Genomic DNA, 8,092 nt, shown 5'->3' with positions numbered 1-8,092 from the left:
GAACCCTTGAAAGGAAATAAAGGGAGGTGTTCATTAATTTCATCGGAAAGTACTGCCGGTATTAATGCGAACGTAGTGAAGTATCACAAATTCCATGACATTGACAGTAAACAGTGTAAAATAAGTAACTTGCCCTCGAGTATCGGATGGACCCCGAATTTTTTCACGCCTCTGAATGTGTGCCAAGGTGAAGTCGTAAAGTTGGCCCAGAGGAGGTCATCCCAAATTTTTAAATAATTGCCGCGCGGCCAATTTGAATATGCTACGTACATTTTAATATTGGTATTCATATTAAAAATAAGCGCAATACCTATTATTACATCATAAAATGAAATAAAACAGAAATTGTGCTATTTATGAAGCGAAGAAAACACATTTTTCTTGAAAACAATTTCCTTGCAAGCAAAAATGTTATGCTTTTCAACTAAATAACAAAAGTAAAATGCATATAAAAACACCTATTCTTAGAAAAATTATATTTAATAGTGAATGTAATTACTATTAAGTCTCTAAAACACATTCATATGTTTTTGAAATTTTATTCATTCATCGCGAGCTCACATTAACTAATTCAGCGGTTAGACGAATAAATTTAAAAATTAAATTTTAAGAATCCGACAGATTAAAACTCCTAATAAACATGTATTAAATTATGAAACAATTGTAATAATTAAAGAGGGATTAAAATATCCATTTCAATTTTAAAAAGCTACTCCTTAAAAAATGCAAAGAAAGTGAAAATTTTAGTTGGTGATTCACGAAAAAATAATAAAATTTGCAATATTTATGATAAAACTATGCTTATTTTTGAGGCTGGCAGTATGAAAAACAGGCGAAAATTTACCATAATAACAAATAATCATGTATCTTAAAGCGATGTAGACATTTTTAAAATTCTCGCGGAAGAGAAATGACATATATTTAGGAAATCGTTAATGAATTGGGTCGTTTCCCAGTATTTTTTATTGCCTAAATCGAAAGATTATTACTCCTGGAGTACGTATTTCACGCATTTAGATTTTTAAATGACGATATCTATTTTTCGCGATTAAATGAAAAGTGAACATTTTCAAGCGCGCGAATACGTGACGGCTAAGTATAAAAGCCGTGTAAACTCCGTGTGACGTCGTTCTGGTTCGCACTGCCGCAAGTGAGGTGACCTTGGGGTGAGGCTTTGAGCACTGATACGACGCAGGCTGCTAGCAGGTAGCAGAGTACCCTGCTATCAGGTAGCGCTTGGCTTAAATAAGGATTATTTATATCTTATCAAATGAAGGTATCTTTCCAACCATAGGCAGTTTAAACAGTTGAGTATTAAGAGATGTTTCCCTGAGCTCTGTGCCTCATGCAGGCATTGGTAATCTCACACTATGTAAAACTCCTATCTACTCGTATAGAAACTAGGTCCCTGTGACGTCACGTGGAGTGGAATCGCATGGGCGCCCCAACATCAATCAAGATCTCTACTCTGGGTCATCCCTTGTTGCAGGGGCGCAGTTAATAATTAAGTCTAGGGGTGTTTTAGGCGCAGCTTACACCTTGGGGGGTTGGGGAATCGCATACCCGTTAGGGTGAGTAGAAGTTGCGGGTGCTCTCCTCCAGAAAATGTTTCAGAATAATGGTTCAAAATTGTGAGTTTTACGGCTTTCTGCGGGATATTTTATTAATCCTTACACTATTTTATTAGTAATATTAATCCAATTAAGTAAAATGGATTAAACTTAAAAATTTCTTGGAGCTCTGGGGGGGGGGGGGGGGGGTTTAACCCCAAAAACCACCCCTCGCTGCGCCAATGCCTTGTTGAGCTGTCAACGAGAGGACACGGCAACAGTAGCGTAGGGAGGGGGTTTTGGGGGATAACCCCCCCCCCCCCTGAGCTCCCAGAAATTTTACTTAATTGGATTAATATTACTAATAAAAAAGCGTAACGATTAATAAAATATCCCGCAGAAATCCGTAAAACTCACCATTTTGAACAATTTATCTTAAAATTCCGCAATTTTTTAATCTCGCACCTACCGCTTATCCTGATGGGTATTCCATACCCCCACACACACCGGTATTAGTTGCACCTAAACCCCCACCCCTCAAGTCTTAATTTCTAGCTGCGCCCCTGCACGACAAAAGAAACATATGAGTGTTACGAAGATGTTAAGCGAATTAGGTTGGGAGCCATTGGAGACTCGGAGGCTGCGCGCTAGGATTAGATTGTTTGAACAATTGAGAATAGATATCTTCAAGAGCGACACAGAGAATATAATATTAGAGCCACACTATATTTCCAGGTCCGATAGAAGCGATAAATTAAGAGAGATGTTTTGCCGAACGGATAGATATGGGAAGTCGTTTTTCCCCCGAACCATAAAGGACTTTAATAAACTCTAATCCCAATCTAGAGCCCTTCATTTTTTTTTACCCGTAAACGGCTTGTGTCCTAACACCCCCTGCCACACGCCTTTTAGGCGGCTTGCGGAGTATTATGTAGATGTATGTTTATATTTGTTTCAACCTTCAAGCAGCAAAGTACAATTCTCCACAACATACAATGAAGGTCTTCCTTCTGACACAAATCAGTGTCCATTGGTTAAAAATTTCTAGAAGAAGTCTCCTCTCCCGCCAGTGACGACACAGCATCCGCGCCATCCTCCGCCACTGCTTTGCAGAAGAGAGAGCGAGGAGAGGGAAGCGCACCTCGGCAGGCGATCCATGCACCGAAATGCTATCACTGAAACAGAGGAGGCCTTTCCGTACTGCCTTATGTTTTAATTTCAAATAAATGCATTGTGATATTAATGAAGAAAGAATAGGGTGGTGTCCTATTACTTTTTTATTAACTAAATCAAAAGATCATTACTCCTGAAGTACGAATTTTACGCTTTTAGATTTTTAAATGACGATAATTATTTTTCGCGATTTAATGAACAGTGAAAAATGAATGCACGGAAAAGCCCGCATGACGTCATTATGGTTCCCGATGCTGCCGTGTGAGGTGAACTTAGGGCGAGGATATGAGCGCCTGTACGATGCAGGCTGCTAGCAGGTAGCAGAACACCCTGCTAGCAAGTAGCGCTTGGCTTAAATAAGGATTATTAATACCCTATCATACGGAAGAAACTTTCGGACCATAGGCAGTTTTAATTGGCGATTATTAAGAGATGTTTATCTGTGCCTCATGCATGCATTGGTAACCTCTGACTCTTTCTACTCGTGTAGAAACTAGGTCCCTGTGACGTCACGTGAAGTGGCATCGCATTGGCGCCAATCTGGTCTTTTTCAAATGAGGTTAAAATTGACCATTAACATTCGTCTGAACTGGGATTTCTAAAACCAAATAATTTGTATATCATGAATAAATTAATGGTGGGTAATGAATCGTAATCAATGCTTTTCGTTTCCTTAGATGAAGGAAACTATCCTATCGTCGGATGCAATCAGGCCCGGCCTATTACTCAGCATAGTGAGACCTTAGGCCGCTTATCAGCAATTAAGCACGACCCTCACACTCTTTATGATCCTTCTCGCTGCAGGAATCCTTTATGAAGTTGTTATATATTGCCAATGATTTTTGCAAAGAACCTTTTTGTTGCATAATCCAAACTTTTTAACTTTCAAATGAATCCTTAGTTCTTTTCTGTGCGTGAGCAATTTTTAAACGAAATTCAAGAGTTAAAAATACCCGACTTCAGGACTTAAAGTCTAAATCTTACCTTTATCTTACTTTGTTGTTATTAATTCTAGCAATTGGCTTAAAATTTCTCAACGCTTAAAAAAATATTAGTAATTCTTTTAGAAGAGTAAGTTATTTAAAATCAAATGCTTAGTTTGGTTGAAAGAAAAACACTGGTAACGCATTAAGTTGACCGTGTATTCATGCTATGATAGGGTTAGAGGGTCTAGACCAGTAGCTGGGGTAAGGGACGGCTGCTCCGTTGAGCTGGGTCTCAATTTTAGGGACGAAAATACCCAGGTAATTCACCCCCAAAAAAGATCTCCGTTCAGAGAAGTTTAAAATACAGTACAGTCCGGCCGGCGAGAGTTCCCCGATGACAGCTAAAGAGGAGGTGTGAAGATTCCTACGCCAGCACGGTAAAAAAATAATAGGAAACCACCCTATTATTAAGACATGTTTCCCTGAGCTCTGTGCCTCATGCATGCATTGGTAATCTCAGACGATGTAAAACTCCTACCTACACGTATAGAAACTAGGTACATGTGACGTCAGGTGGAGTGGAAATGCATGGGCGCCAATCTGGCCCTTTTCAAATGAGGATAAAATTGACGATTGCCATTCGTCTAAACTGGGATTTGTAAATCCATATAATTTGTATATTATGAATACACTAATGGTGGGTAGCGAATCGCAATCAACGCCTTTCATTTTATTTGATGAAGGAAACTAACCTATTATCCAATATGAATAACCGAAACAAGCCTGAACCATCATAAAACAAGCTCTTTCTTCGAATAGCAAAACAAGGGATTCTTCCATGGTCCGCATGGATTCTTCCTTCGGGTCCTTCCCTCACGAAGCACTGCGGGATGAAATCGAAAAAAGCTGGACAAAAATCGCTCCAGTCTTAGGCATTGCTAAATGAATGAAACTTTTTGCGAATTAGGTATTGTATGAACACAATGAAACTTATTTAGGATGATTTATTCCGGAACATTGTTTAGGAGGGCAATACAATTTTAAAATAGGGGATGGCTTTGCGGTAACCATAGTTACCAGGGGCAAGTCGAAATTTTGATACGGTAATATCAATGGAAAAACAGAATTTCTTCCATTTTCAACTATATTTAAGCCATCTAGTACCTTCTCATAAGGTATGCGATGGTTGAAAGTTGCTATTTAGTCTTTTAAACCTGAAATTTTGGTCATTTGAAGAGTAATAATAAAATGATTACAATTGACAAATATTTTTTATTGCAAATATCTCAAAACAAAGGTGTGACATGTTATTTTCTATTCTGAGTCAGGGGATAAAGACTCCTCATGTTCTACACCCTTTTTCGGAACTGACGGCGGCTGACCTTGGGCGTGCTCGCAACCCACCCACTCTTCTAGCCAATCACAGAAGAGCGACAGATGAGAAAGGGGGTAGAATAGCCCGCAGTCGCAGTCAAATATTTTTTATTGCAAATTTCTCAAAACAAAGGTGTGACATGTTATTTTCTATTCTGTCAGGGGATAAAGACTCCTCACTACCTCTACTAACTGTCATCAGATATCTCTCGGCGGCTTGACAGTAGATTCCGGTTGATTGGGATATATCGGGACTGCACTTTGCCCCAATTAAGCGGCTGCCCCACCTAGGTGAACTCACTCATGTATGGGCATAAAAAACTTTGATTTCAGTAAATGTAAAAATTTTTCATTATTTAACAGTTTAACCTCAATAATTTAACCCATTTACGGCCAACGTTGCGAAAACGCAACATTATTGAGAAATGCAAAAAAAATGTTTCAATTGAATTTTTTCTTTTAGAATTCGCTTTTTTCGATAAAAATAAGTTTAAACTGATTTTTAGTGAGATTATAATGACATTTAATAAGTATTTCGATATTTATAAAAATACTCAAAATGTGTCAATTTTCGAGTCTCCTGTTAAGCAAGATAAATAATTTTTCCTAAGAGTAACTATTCCCTTTATTAAGTTTTTTATTCGTCCATGTGGACGTAGAAATTTCAATTAACAGATATTAAAGCTTATATTTCGTCAGGGAGTCAACATTAAGCGAAAATCAGATCCGGAAAATAATGTTGCGTTTTCGCAACGTTGGCCGAATCCGATATCTATAGGCAGTCATGCAACCCGCATTACTAAATATTTCCGTCTCGTAGGAATATGCCGTTTTTACTGTCAGATATAATCCTACGCATTTTTATGCCTCGTATTTGACAGATATCGTCATATTTGATAATTAAAATTCTTAGGTATTATATTTCCAATGAGATGCTGCATTATTTTACCTAAATCTAATATAAAATAGAGATGCATTGCGGCTTGAAATAAATGAGTCAAAGTGAATATTTTTACAGAAGATAACATATTTTCCAGTTTTTAATTGACATTTTATCACAACAGATTGAATGACAACAAATAATGATTATTTATGAATTACATGAAAGCATTTCGGGTGGAATGGAACATACAACTTTGTACGTTCAATCCGAATTAGTCCTTCCTTACTTCACGATTCAGCGATATGACCGACTTCCACAACAGGATATTGGGTGAATGAAGACGATAAGGCGTAGATATGGTTCGGCAATGATTGAACCAAAACATATTTAGATTAATAAAAAATAATCTACACTTTTCAGACAATTCCTGTCTGGACAAAAATGACAGATTTGTAAATTATGACCTCAATTTGACGACTTGAAAAATTATTACAATTCGGAATATTTGCGCATTAATTTTGAAATAATGAGCAAATGGTACCTTACTTTGGCCACTACAGTGCATAAATGTTCTTTTAAAACAAGCCTTTCAGATTTTGCTTTTAACTTTGGTGCTTATGTTATTCAGACGGTTTTAGGGTTCAACCAGGCGATAGAAAATTACTTCTATCGAAATTTAGGCTTGGAAGCAGGTGTTATTCTGGAATTTCTCAAGATTATCCCTGTTCCCTCGAATCATCGTATGTTTTTCAATAAATTCTTTTCATATTGAAGACTATTTATTGTTTTGAAAGAAAAAGGATTATTTGTCAATGGAGCTATCCGTGAAAATACGAGTAAATACGTATAAAGGAGGAGTGCCTGATAGAATATAATAAAACCATCGACGTAAACCGAGAGGAACATGAAAACAAACTTTTGATAAAGCCCAAGGTCTTAGTATTGTTCGATGGAATGATAAATAGATTGTCCCAGTAGACAGCAATACAAGTTTTTCGCTTCCATTTGGCACAGGGAAAAGTTTCAGCAGAAAAAAGAAAATACAATTTCACATAATATTCTATGTTAATAAAAGAAAATACCATTCGTGTTATTGGGGAGTATAGTAAATACATGGGAGGTGTGGACCTACTTGATAATGCAAATGAAAATTACCGCACTAGAATTCAGGGGAAAAACGGTCCTAGCTTATCAACTTACTGGACAGCGTTTGCACTAACGCCAGGAGATTGTACAGGTTATGCAACGGAAGTAAATTTCACTGGTAGACTCCAAATCGTATCTAGCAGGGACGCATCTAAAAAGTGAAGTGAATAAGTCAGTAGATGACGTACCCCTATACAATTCGCGTCCATAAACACAGAAAAAGTTAGGCCATATAATTCATCGCGGATTCGTGAAGCATGAAGGGACGAATTTGGCCAGAGAGTTAAAAAAAATTCAGTAGTTGCCGAAACAGTGTAAAAGCCAAACCATGTTTGAATGTACAAAATTTTATGTTCCATTGCACCCAAAATGCTTGAGTATTTCATAATTAGCCATTAATTTTTGTAATTCAATCTGCAATGATAAAATTAAAGTCAAGGAAAAAATGTGAAATACATGCTCTTCTGAGAAAATTTTCGCTTTGACTTATTTCTTTCAAACCGTAAAGCATGTCTATTTTATAGTGAATTTAGGTCAAATAACAACAACATCTCGTTGGAAACATAATATCTAAGGATTTTATTTATCCAATATGACCAAATTGGTCATATACGTGGCATAAAAAGGTATAGGATTATATCCGACAGTAAAAACAGCATATTCCTATGAGGCGGCAATGTATTGTAATGCGGGTTGCATAACTGCATACAGATACCGGATTCGGCCAACGTTGCGAAAACGCAACATTTTTTTTTTTTACCATAAGCAAATTTTTTTGAAGGCCCAAATTTTCAATTTACCTTATTTAGCATTTTATTAGGTCAATTGAAAAGAAAAAATTATATATTTTCAAGTATTTCTTTACTCGGCCGGTAATGGATTAAAAAACTTCTTATGGATATGTAAGAAAATAACTTTGTATTGATTTTTTTTCATAGTTGCTACATTTTACGAAAATACCGTCCGCATTTCTAGACAATATCCGAGGAAGAAGGATATCACCAATAGGGTTAAAGCGGTAACAATGTCTGACTAAGTTT

Source organism: Ischnura elegans, chromosome 13 (assembly GCF_921293095.1).
Source record: "Ischnura elegans chromosome 13, ioIscEleg1.1, whole genome shotgun sequence".
Classification (NCBI taxonomy): domain Eukaryota; kingdom Metazoa; phylum Arthropoda; class Insecta; order Odonata; family Coenagrionidae; genus Ischnura; species Ischnura elegans.
Note: the sequence above shows the minus strand (reverse complement) of the source record.